Source organism: Lonchura striata, chromosome 23 (assembly GCF_050655825.1).
Source record: "Lonchura striata isolate lonStrDom1 chromosome 23, ASM5065582v1, whole genome shotgun sequence".
NCBI classification, from domain to species: Eukaryota; Metazoa; Chordata; class Aves; order Passeriformes; family Estrildidae; genus Lonchura; species Lonchura striata.
Window position 1 is genome coordinate 3897221 of NC_140725.1, and position 11861 is coordinate 3909081.

At 51.8% G+C, this 11861-nt stretch overlaps 1 protein-coding gene across 4 annotated transcripts in view; it reads right to left on the bottom strand.

The window, feature by feature from the left end:
* The window catches only part of NFYC (nuclear transcription factor Y subunit gamma), a 29955-nt gene extending 22156 nt beyond the window's left edge, over positions 1 to 7799 (bottom strand). For 2 of the 4 annotated variants that reach the window (XM_085559766.1, XM_077788440.2), the window contains exon 1: positions 7644 to 7799. The gene's annotated coding sequence lies outside the window, so the exon portion shown is untranslated. Of the gene's footprint in view, positions 1 to 2257; positions 2320 to 7643 lie in introns of those variants that run through there. The other 2 variants (XM_077788442.2, XM_077788439.2) reach the window with 1 other exon arrangement.
* Between the last annotated feature and the right edge of the window lie 4062 nt (positions 7800 to 11861).

An 11861-nucleotide genomic window follows, 5' to 3' on the forward strand; every position in this document is an offset into this window, starting at 1 on the left:
AAGCTAAAAAATCCAACTTATAGGGGATAAAAGTTAAAAATCAAACTAATACAGAATAAAATTTTAAAAATTTATTAATTTGATAATAGAGAATGTAAAAATGCAATTTATAGAGAATAAAGGTAAAATTTATAAGGGATAAAATTAAAAAATCAAATTCATATGGAGAATAAAACTAAAAAAAAAAAATCAAACTTCAAGAAAACAACAACAACAACAAAAAAGAAATCCCTGGAGATCTTTGGAGCAGAAGGGACACCCAAAATTTACTCCTTAAAATGTGACCTTCCTAAAGCTGGAAAAAATCCAAAAGAAATGGAATAATAATAATAAATATGAATTATTTGTTAATAAATCCATTTTCCAGGTTTTTGGACACAGAAAGTTCAAGCAGAACTGGTTTTTCCCCAGCCTCCTACAAGTTGAAGGCAACAAAATATTCCAAATTTTGGGTGAAATCAAGATTTCTGCAGGGTGTTTATTCTCGTTTTTTATTCATCACGTTGACCTCGTGTCCTGCCAATGCTCAAAAGCTGGATAAATCCTAATTTTTAGGGAAATAAATGATTCTAGGGAAATTAGTCTAGCAAAAATAAATTATTATTAAGGAAATAAATGGAAATATGCTATTTTTGAGGAGATGCTGCCATTGACCTTGATGCTCACAGGAAATTCTCCAATCCTGGCCCACAGCCGGCTCCAGAATTTCCTCCAACATTCCCCCAGTTATTAAAATCTGATTTTTTGGGGGATATTTCTCCTTTTATTCCCTTCTTCAAACTGTGACTAAGCCCCAGATGAGGTGCTTGGAGCATTAATTTGGAATTAAAAGAGCCCAAATCACACTTGGAAGCAAGCTCAAGCCCAAGCAAAGCTTGCTCCTAAAACCAGGAAATAAATGTCATTTATTTCCCTAATAATAATTTATTTTTTTCCCTAGAATCATTTCCCTAGAATAATTTCTTTCCCTAAAAGTTAGGATTTATCCAGGACAACGTGAAGAATAAAAAACCCAGCAGAAATCTTGATTCCACCCCAAAATTTGGAATATTTTGATGCCTTTAGCTTGTAGGGGGAAAAATCAGTTCTTCTTGATCCTTCTAGGTCAAGAAATCTGAAAAATGGATTTATTAACAAATAATTAATATTTTAAATTATTATTATTATTATTCCAGTTTCTTTGGATCTGAGAAGTTTTGATGCCTTCAGCTTGTAGGAGGCCGGGGGAAAAAATGAGTTGTGCTTGATCTTTCTAGGTCAAGAAATCTGGAAAATGGATTTATGAACAAACAATTATTATTATTATTATCATTATCATCATTATTATTATCATCATTGTTATTATTATTCCAGTTCCTTTGGAGATGTGAAGTTTTGATGCCTTCAGCTTGTAGGGGGAAAAATGAGTTGTGCTTGATCTTTCTAGGTCAAGAAATCAGAAAAATGGATTTATGAACAAACAATTCGTATTTATTATTATTATTATTCCAGTCCCTTTAGATCTGAGAAGTTTTAGAAGCGAAATATCCTTATTTTTACCAAATAATGATAATGATAATAATAATAGTATAATTTTGGGAATAATTTCCCACAGCAGCGCTTTGAGCCTCAACAATCAGCGAGAAAATAAGGGGAAAAAAGGGATTTTGCACCCTGTGAGGGAAAGGAGGAGCAGGAATATCCACGACACCCGAGTTTAATTCGAATTTCGCGACAAACCCCGGTGTCCTCGTTGCCCTCCAGCAGCTCGGGGTTCGGTTTGTTTTTTTTTTTTTTCCTCCTATTTATTTATTAATTTAATTTTTTTTTTTTTTTTCGGTTCAAAGTGCCGCAAACAAACTTTGTCCTTCAGAGGGGCGGCTCGGAGCGCTGCGATTTCAAGGTCAACTCCTGCAGGCCCCGCTCCCAGCCGGGGCTGCGGCGGAGCCCGGGGCGAGCCCGGCGGGACCCCCGGGACCCCTCATCCCCCGCGGGCCGCCGAGCCTCGATCCCCCGGGGCCAAAAAAGCGCTGCCAGCACCCGCCGAGGGCTCGGGGGTGCCGCGGCTCCGCTGTCGCCCCCGCCGCTTTGTCCGCCCCTCACGCCGCTGCCCTCACGCTCGCGCTGAGGGCGCTCGGCGCGCGCCCCGAGGCTTTCACCGCCGCCCCTGCCCACCCCGCCCGCTCCCTCGCCGGTGCTCCCCGGCATCCCCCGCCGCCTCCGCGGCCTGTCCCCGGCAGCCCCGGCCGCGCTCGCGGCGGCAGCGCCCCGCACTCACCGGCGCTTCCCCGCCATGGTTTTACGGCCGGGCGAGCCCCGCGGCCGCCGGGGGCTCCCCCCGGGCCCCGCCGCGCCCGCGGCCCCTTTAACGGCGGCGGCCCCGCGCGCCCCGCTGCGCGCGCCCGGCCCGCCCCGCGCCCGCGCTCATTGGCTGCGCGCCCCGCGCTTGAGCGCTCCCATTGGCTACGCGCCCCGCGGTCCGCTCCTCCCATTGGTCCCCGCCGCGGCGCAGCCTCGCCGGCCGCTTCCTGCTTTAAAGTTACCTTGAGCGGCGGCCGCAGGGGTCAGGCAAGCCCCGCCCCCCAGCCCCGCCCCGATTGGTCGCCTCGCCTCCTATTCGAACACATGAGGAGGCCGGCGGCGCGCGGCCGCTGATTGGCCGGCGCGCCTGTCAATCAGGGCGGTTCCCGCCACGCCTTGCCGGCGGGGCCGCACGTGCGCGAGGCGCGCGCGGAGCCCGGGATTCAGAAATTTTGGGATTTTTTGGAGCTCGCCCGGCCCAGCCTCCCCTCACCCCAGCAAGGCAGCGCCACACGGAGCAGGTGACACGGGGACAAGCCGCAGGTGCGCTCCCCCAGAGCGAGGAATGAAGCTCCTCCGCAGGGCGAGGAGGAGCTCGCTGGGGTTTCATTCATGGCCGCCGCTCCTCGGCCTGTCCCTGAGCAGAGCCTGGCACAACCCCCGACACCTCCGGGATGTTTTATGGACCGAGGGGATTCTCTGCCAGCCTTCCCTTCTCCAGATGCAGCTCCCGGTTTTTCCTCATGAGGATCCCTGAGAGAGCTCCAGCTTGGATAAATCCGGTGTTTTTCGGGAATAATTTAATTCCAGCAGGGTCACGGCCATGCCACATCCCGCTGTCTCCCCGTCAGGGACATCCTCCAGACCCCAAATCCCTCTGGACCCTCTCCAGCAGTCCCAAATATCCCAGAAATGGATCCCCCAATCCCAGGGAACATTCCTTGGGAGCCCCTGGGAACAGGGATCGGGATCCCACAGCCCTCACAGGAGGCTGTGCCACCCCACAAACATTCCATAGGATAAGGGAAACTAAAAATAAATAAAAAAAGGACAGATTTTCCAAGTCCTTGGAATAGCCCCTGAGGCCTGGGCAGGATGAATTGCAGGAAAATTCCCAAAATTCCCGACAGGAATGGAGCTTTCATGTCCAACACCAAGAACTTCCCTTGGCTTTTCACCACACACAGCCTCACTCTGCCCCTCCAGCAGAATTTTGGGAACCCCTGGATGGGATGGGATCCTCCAGACCCCAAATCCCTCTGGACCCTGTCCAGCAGCTCCTTGTCCCAAATATCCCAGAAATGGATCCCCCAATCCCAGGGAACATTCATTGGGAGCTCCTGGGAACAGGGATTGGGATCCCACAGCCCTCACAGGAGGCTGTGCTGCCCCACAAATATTCCATTGGATGAGAAAAAATTAAAATAATTTTAAAAAAGACAGATTTTCCAAGTGTTTGGAACAACCCCTGAGGCCTGGGCAGGATGAATTGCGGGAAAATTCCCAAAATTCCCGACAGGAATGGAGCTTTCATGTCCAACTCCAAGAATTTCCCTTCACTTTCAACCACCACAGCCTCACTCTGCCCCTCCAGCAGAAATTTGGGAGCTCCTGGATGCTTTGGGAATTTGGGAATGTTGTAGGTAAAGAATGGGAATGGTCCACAATAACAAAGTTGTGGAAAGCAGGGGAATATTTTAACCTCTAGACACAAAAATCCCATTTTTATCAACAACACCATGATGGATTTCCAGCTGTAATTCCAAGCTGTGATTTCCTCCTGACAGGATTATCCAGGAGGGAAAAATATTGGGAAGCACAGCCAAATCCTGCTGATTAAATCACTCTGAATCTGATAACGAGGAGAGATTTAATTTAAAAATAGATTTTCCAGATGTTTTGGGGGAATAGAATGGGTTAAAAAAAAAGAAATAAATACATTCTGTTCTCTTCCTGTGGCATTCCTGAGATAAAAAGCAGGGCCTGGAGCTGTGGAATTCTGATTATTGGAATGATGTGAGGTATTTTGGGTATGAAAAACAAAGGCAGCACCTTTCCTGCAGAACAGAGGAATGCCTGGCTGGGATTGTGGAATTCTGAGTGCTCAAAAAAAACAAAAAACAGTGAAAGGGTTTATTTATGGGGGAAAAAAACCCAAAAAACAAATTAATTTGGGAAGTCCTACAATAAAGGGTTTATTTGTGGGGGGTAAAAACCCCAAATTAATTTTGGATAGTTCTACAGTAAAAGGTTTATTTATGTGGGGTAAAAACCCCAAATTAATTTTGGATAGTTCTATAGTAAAGGGTTTATTTAATAGGGGAAGAAAAACCCCAAATTGTTTTTGGGTAGTTTACCGTAAAAGGTTTATTTATGGGGGGTAAAAACCCCAAATTAATTTTGGGAGGCCTTACAGTAACGGGTTTATTTGTGGAAAAAACCCCACTAAGTGAATTTGGGAAGCCCTAAAGGATTTATTTCAATCATTGCAGCTGTTGTTGCTCTGAAATCCCAGAGGGTTTGGATTCGTTTTGGGAAGGAATTCTCTCTTGGGATGGTGGGGAGGGGCTGGGATGGAATTCCCAGAGACTGGGAATCCCTGGCAGTGTCCAAGGCCAGTGGAATTTGTCTCTGCCATGGAATGGGGTGGGACTGGATGGGACTTAGGGTCCCTCCCGACTCAAACCATTCCATGATTCCATGAATTACAGGGAAAAAAGGAATGTTCTGCACCCTGCAGCTGCCAGCTGCCTCTCTGGGGCACCCCCAGGGATCCACCACTGGCCCTGGACCCCGTGGTGCAGGAAAACGTGCTTGGACAAACAGGAATTCTCTTCATCCAGCACAAACTATGGAAAAATGCCTGGCTGAAGGTCTCCAGAGAACTGCTGGGATCACACCTATTCCTGCCTGGAATGAGCACTCAGGGATCCTGCTGGATCCCACAGTCTCCTGAGCTGGATCCCAAAATATCCTGAAATCCCACAGTCTCCTGAGCTGGATCCCAAAATATCCTGAAATCCCACAGTCTCCTGAGCTGGATCCCACAGTATCCTGAGCTGGATCCCCAAAATATCCTGAAATCCCACAGTCTCCTGAGCCGGATCCCAAAATATCCTGAGCTGGATCCCACAGTATCCTGAGCTGGATCCCACAGTATCCTGAGATCCCACGGTATCCTGAGCTGGATCCCACAATCTCCTGAGCTGGATTCCACAATCTGCTAGGCTGGATCCCAAAATATCCTGAGCTGGATCCCACGATCTTCTGGGATCCCACGATCTCCTGAGCTGGATCCCAAAATCTGATGAGCTGGAAGGATCCTCAAGGATCATCCAATCCAAGCCCTGGGCATCCCTGGGAGTGTTGTCCAAACCTTCCTGTAATTCTGGAGCCTCAGGAATGTTCCCAAGCATCAAAACCCCCAGAAATCCAACGTAAATCCCCTCTGGAACAGCTCCAGCCATTCCCTGGGATCCTGTCCCTGGTTATGCCACAGCAGGTGTGACATTGTTGTCACCACAATGCCCAGGTGAGCTGAGGCTGTCACAGGGCACGAGGACAAACAGACCCAGTCCAAAAGCAGGATCTCATTTCAGGAAAAAAAAAAACCCTAAGGAAAGGCTTGGGATGCTGCCAAGGAAGTTTGGAGTTGGGTTTGTAGGGCTGGAGGAAAAGGGCTCACACAGCAATGGAGACAAGGGAGATTTATTCCCAAATCCATGGAAAATATTCCACTCTTAGCTCAGAAGTGATTTGGAAAGTCACATTCCAGAAGCAGCCGGGGCTATCGTTCCTTCCTTTGTGGCAACCTGGAACCTGCCAGAACTCCAGGGTCTGGAGGTGGCCCTGGGACACAGCTCAGCCACCCCAAAGCTGCCCTGACACCCCTCAAACAAGAGGAACCCACCTGGAAGAAAATCCCACCCAGCCCAAAAGAATTCCCGAGGTTATCTGGGACACTGCTGGCATTCACCAGCTACCTGGAGGCATTTATTTTATTCCCCCAGCTCCAGGAAAAAGCAGGATTTAGGGAGACCAAAGGTGTTCTCACAGCTCTTGCTGCTTTTTGAGCACAGATTAAACAACGCCCAAGGAAAAAAAAAACAGAAACCCTTGACTTCCTTGTCACATCCCTATCCCTCTTCCTGCCAAATGCTGTGGCAAGCTTCTCAAGGCTTGGATGGCAAAAGTCCCAAAGATTGCTAAAAGAGAATCATGGAAACATGGAATGGCAGAATGTTAAGGGCTGGAAGAGAGCTTAAAAATCATCAGGTGCCACCCCCTGCCATGGGCAGGGACACTTTCCATTGTCCCAGGTGGCTCCAAGCCCCATCCACCCTAGCCTTGGACGCTTCCAGGGATGCAGGGGCAGCCACAGCTTCTCTGGCAAATCCATTCCAGCCCCTCACACTCTCACAGCCAAAAATTTCCTCTTAAATTAAACCTAAACACCCACGCTCCTCTCTACCCTGTCCTCTCAGACAGGTCAGGATCACAACCTGCCTTGGAATCGCAGAACCAGGAACGGTTTAGATAGAAAAAGACCTTAAAGCTCACCGCATTTCACCCCTTCCACTACACCACGTTGCTCAAGGCCTCTTCCATGGATGAGGCACCAGCACACATCCCCGGTGGCGGCCAGGCAGATCCTACCCGGGAAAACACCGGGAGGCCTCGGTGCGTTGCACCGGGAGCGCTGCCAGCCCCGAATCCCGGCTCTCGGGCCGGTTCCCCCGGGGGTCCTGCCAGCCCCAAATCCCGGCTCTAAGGCCGGTTCCCGGGCGGGTGCTCCAGCCCCGAATCCCGAATCTCTCGGGCCGGTTCCCCGGGGGTGCTCCAGTCCCGAATCCCGAATCTCTCGGGCCGGTTCCCCGGGGGTGCTCCAGCCCCGAATCCCGAATCTCTCGGGCCGGTTCCCCGGGGGTGCTCCAGCCCCGAATCCCGAATCTCTCGGGCCGGTTCCCCGGGGGTGCTCCAGTCCCGAATCCCGAATCTCTCGGGCCGGTTCCCCGGGGGTGCTCCAGTCCCGAATCCCGAATCTCTCGGGCCGGTTCCCCCCCGGTTCCGCCATCCCCGGGCCCGTCCCCCCCCCCCACGCCCCGCGCGGGACAACGGTCCGCTGCCTGTCCTCTCCCCGGTCCGCGCCCCGCCAGCCAATCAGCGCCCTCCTCGCCGCGCCCGCCTCCCCCGCGCCGCCCAATCAGCGCGCGCGCCGCGGCCCGGCCAATCGCAGCGCAGCCGTTGCTGAGGGTGCGGGGGGGGGCCCCGCAGCGACCCCCCTCGGGCCGCCCCCGCCCCGCGCCCCCTCACGGGCCGCCGCCGCCGCTTCCCCCCCGCCGCCGCGCTCCCCGCGTACTCACCGGGGCGGCCGGCGCCGCGATCTCCGCCTGCTCCGCCCGCTGCCCGCGCTGCCTCCGGCGCGGCCGGCGGGAGGCGGGAGGAGGGGGGGGAAAAGGGGGGCGGCCGGAGCGGAGTGAGCGCCGAGCGGCCGAGAAACAAGATGGCGGCGGGGCCGTGAGGCGGCGGGGCGGCGGCTCCGCCCCTTTTTTTGTCGTTTCCCCCCCCCTTCACTTCCCCTCCCCGCGCTGGGCCGCGGCGGCGCGCGCGGGCGCGACCCGGCGGGGATCTCGCGAGATTTGCGGGGGGGGCGGGAGTGGGCGGGAAAACCCTGAGGGACCGTGAGGGACGGGGACAAACCTGAGGGACCGGAATAAACCGGGAGGGACCGGGAGGGACGGGGATAAACCTCAGGGACCGTGAGGGACGGGGACAAACCTGAGGGACCGGAATAAACCGGGAGGGACCGGGAGGGACGGGGATAAACCTCAGGGACCGTGAGGGATGGGGACAAACCGGGATAGACCTTGAGGGACCGGGACAAACCGGGAGGGACAGACACAAACCTGAGGGACTGTGAGGGATGAGGACAAGCCGGGAGGGACAGGGACAAACCTGAGGGACGGAGAAACTGATGGACCATGAAGAAGGAGGACAAACCTGAGGGACCCTGAGGGACAGAGACAGACCAGGAGGGACAAGGACAAACATGAGGAACCCGAAGGGACGGGGACAAACCTGAGGGACCCTGAGGGACGAGGACAAACCTGAGGGACAGAGACAAACCTGAGGAACCCTAAGGGACAGGGACAAACCTAAGGGATGGGGACAAACCTGAGGGACCAGGAGAGATGGGGACAAACCTGAGGAACCCTAAGGGACAGAGACAAACCTGAGGAATGGGAGGAAACCTGAGGGATCCTGAGGGACGAGGACAAACCTGAGGAATGGGAGGAAACCTGAGGGATCCTGAGGGATGGGGACAAACCTGATGGACCCTGAGGGACAGAGGCAGACCAGGAGGGACAAGGACAAACATGAGGAACAGAGACAAACCTGAGGAACTGTGAGGGACAGGGACAAACCTGAGGGACAGACAAACCGTGAGGGACCAGGACAAACAGGGAGACATCTCAGGGGCCGCCGTGCCTTGAGGAGCAGCCAAACTGGCTCTGTCCCAGATCTGCCCTGTCCTAACCCCCCACACCTGCCCAGCTTTAGGCTTCAGCCTAAAATGTATGCAGCCTGCCGATGTTTTTCCTGCTTTATTTAAAGAAAAAACAGGAATGCTGCGATGTTTTTCTTGTTCGCTTCTCTGTCATGTATCCTCGTGATAAATTGCGTGGTAAATAAACTTGGATAAAAATGTTTTAGGTATGTGTGTTGCAGTGGACTTTTTTTCACACCCGGATTTGCCATTTTCTGGGAATTTTTTTAACGGGAGTTGGTTTGAAGTGGAATTTAAATACATCCAGTGTTCCTGAGTTGACTCACTCCCAGAGTCCCATTATGTAGCTTAAGTATATCTGCCCACAAAAGAAGGAAAAGAACTATTTTACATATCTTGGAGACCACAGAGTTCTGATTGTTCACACTGTGGGAGAAAAATATTCCTGACATCGACTTAAATAGATAAAGGAATTAAAGATCCTTTTTCTCTCTGAGTGGAGACTTGAGGCAGCTGATAATCAGAAAAAAGAACCCCAAAAGCAGCCCCAAAGGGAGGGGGAGCAAAGGCTGCCTTGACATTCCCCTAAAATCCATCAATTCTGGAGCAAGATCCAATGGGAATTAGGAGGAAATTTAGTGAGGGGATTTCTATTTCCATGGCAGGTGGATTTTTACTCCTTTTAAACTTTTTCTTGAAGGCACGGAGAGCTGGAGCAGAAGCTGCTGCCTCATTCCCAGCCCCTCATCTGGGAATTTCCATCTCCTTTCTTCCAGGATCCCATCCCTGGGACAGTTCCATCCTGTGGATCCTCCCAATTCAATGGAGGAACCCCAGGAATTGATTCCCACCCACTTCATTATCCATGTCTCAGGATTTCATGGATAAAGTCAATTAATAGCTCAATAAAGTTGTTTTCTAGTGGAAATTTTTTCATTTCCAACAGAATGCATTTTGTATTTCCAACAGGATATCCCCGGCAGTGCAATCCCAGGGATCATCCAGGGACGTTCCAGTGAATCCTGCCCGAGCTGCTCCTCCCTCGGCACAGGAAGATTTTCTCCTGCCATCCTGGAGCTGCTTCAAGCCAAAGTCTGTGCCCTGCTCCTGCCAGCTCTCTCAAATCCCAGATTTCCTGGCTCCAGGACACACTGAGAGGTGATTCATGCTGCCTCAGGATTTCTCCCACGAAAAAAAATTCCCTTTTCCTTAGGAGTGACTCCATCTTTCTGCCTCCTCGTTGTCCTTTCTGCTGGCCCAATTTGCAGCCTGGCCAAGTTTCTTTTTTTAATAGCGTTTTTAATATCATTGTTCAGGTTATAAAAATAAATCCCTTGAAATATTGTTTGGGATGAGAAAGGAAAGTCGGATCCCACGGGGCCGCTGCACTTCCAGTCACCCTTCCCAAAATTGTTGGCTCTGCCCTGCTAGAGGACAAAATCCCATTCCCTGCATGCACAGGGATTTGGGATTTGTGGGTTTTGTGGAAGAAATGGGACAAATTTCTGTGTCCTCTGTGGGCTGGGAGCTGGGCTGGCCCGGAGGCTCCGTGCTGGCACTGGAGTGGGAAATGTCTTGCAGTGAAATTCCTGCAGTTTTATTGGAAGTCTTGAGGCTGAGGGCACTTGCAAGGCAGCCAAGAGCAATAAAAGTCAGGATCATGGAGCGGTCTGGGTTGGAAGGACGTTCAGGATCATCCAATTCCCCCTCCTGCCGCGGGCAGGGACCCTTCCCACTCTCCCAGCTTCCTCCAGCCTGGAATTGAACCCGTCCCAAGCACAGCTTCCCTGGAAATCCATTCCCCACCCTCACGGCTGCTCCAGCTTGGGAGTTGTTTCTTTTTTGTTGGGTTTTTTTTTTTAAATTCCCAAATTTCTGAGCCATTTCCTTCTGTTCCAGCACCGAGGCTGACGATTCATCCCCACAATTCCCTGGAAAACGCCTCATTTATTAATTAATTACCCAGCACTGCTGCTGCTGCTGCTGCCAGGCCCAGCTGTCGGAGCACCCAGCTTGGATCCAGCCCTTTTCCAGGGATTTCTGGACAATCCCCCCTTGCTCCTCCTCCTCCTCCTCTTGCCGCGGATCCTTTTGTGCTGCTCCGGCTCCGTTTCCTCCCCACCTGCTCCCTTTCCCAGCAGCAATGGATCCATTGTCTGGAGCTGCTCGGCTTTTCCCACCGGGATTGCAGCTCCCTGTCAGCCTGCCCGGAATGTGGAGGAGCCAAGGAAAACAAGAAACGAGAGAGGGGGGGGAAAAAAAAAGGAAAGGAGAAAGTGATTTCGCAGGAATTTGGTGGCGCTTTGATGAGTTTGGACTCATCCAGCACCTTCCACCTGCTCATCCCATCCCTCCCACGCTTCCCACTGCACCCCAGAGCTGGATTTGGGAGCCGTGGATTCGTTTGGCACCAGGGAAAATCAGCTCAGCCCCCGCTGAGGATTCCTGTTCCAGCAGGACTCTGGAGTTATCCCAAACAAGCTGTTGCTTTGGGGCAAAAATCCACAGGCACGGGAAAACCTGGATATTGATTCTTTCTGCACATGGACATGCTGCTTTATGGATCTGCAGGAAAAAGGGGCCATTTAGGGCCAGATTTTGGGGCCTGACCCTTTGTGTCATATTCCCAGCTGGAAATGCCACCTCCCACCTGGTGCCTATCCTAGCTGGGATGATCCATATAATATTTAAGGATATTTAGGAATATATCTGTGCCTGGACACTGAATTTTTTAACCCTTCTGCTTTGAAATTAAACCTCTGGGAAGATAATTTGACCTATGGGTGTTGCCAAAGGATTCTTTGGGCGCCCAAAATTCCAGAGGGATGATCCAGGGTCAACTCTGGGCTTGTGGGACCCCTTTTGTGCTCAGGTTTCAACCTGTGTCCTGGGAAATGTCACCTATTCTGATCCAGGTGGGAATTCCCAAAGGAATCCTGCTCTCCCTCATTCTCCCAGCCCTCACTTCCTAAGGAAGAGCCGACAGGAATCAGGAAAACCCCCCAAAAGTTTCGGATCAGCGCTGGGAGCTGAGCTGCTGACTGGGAAGCCTCATTCCCAATATTCCCACTTT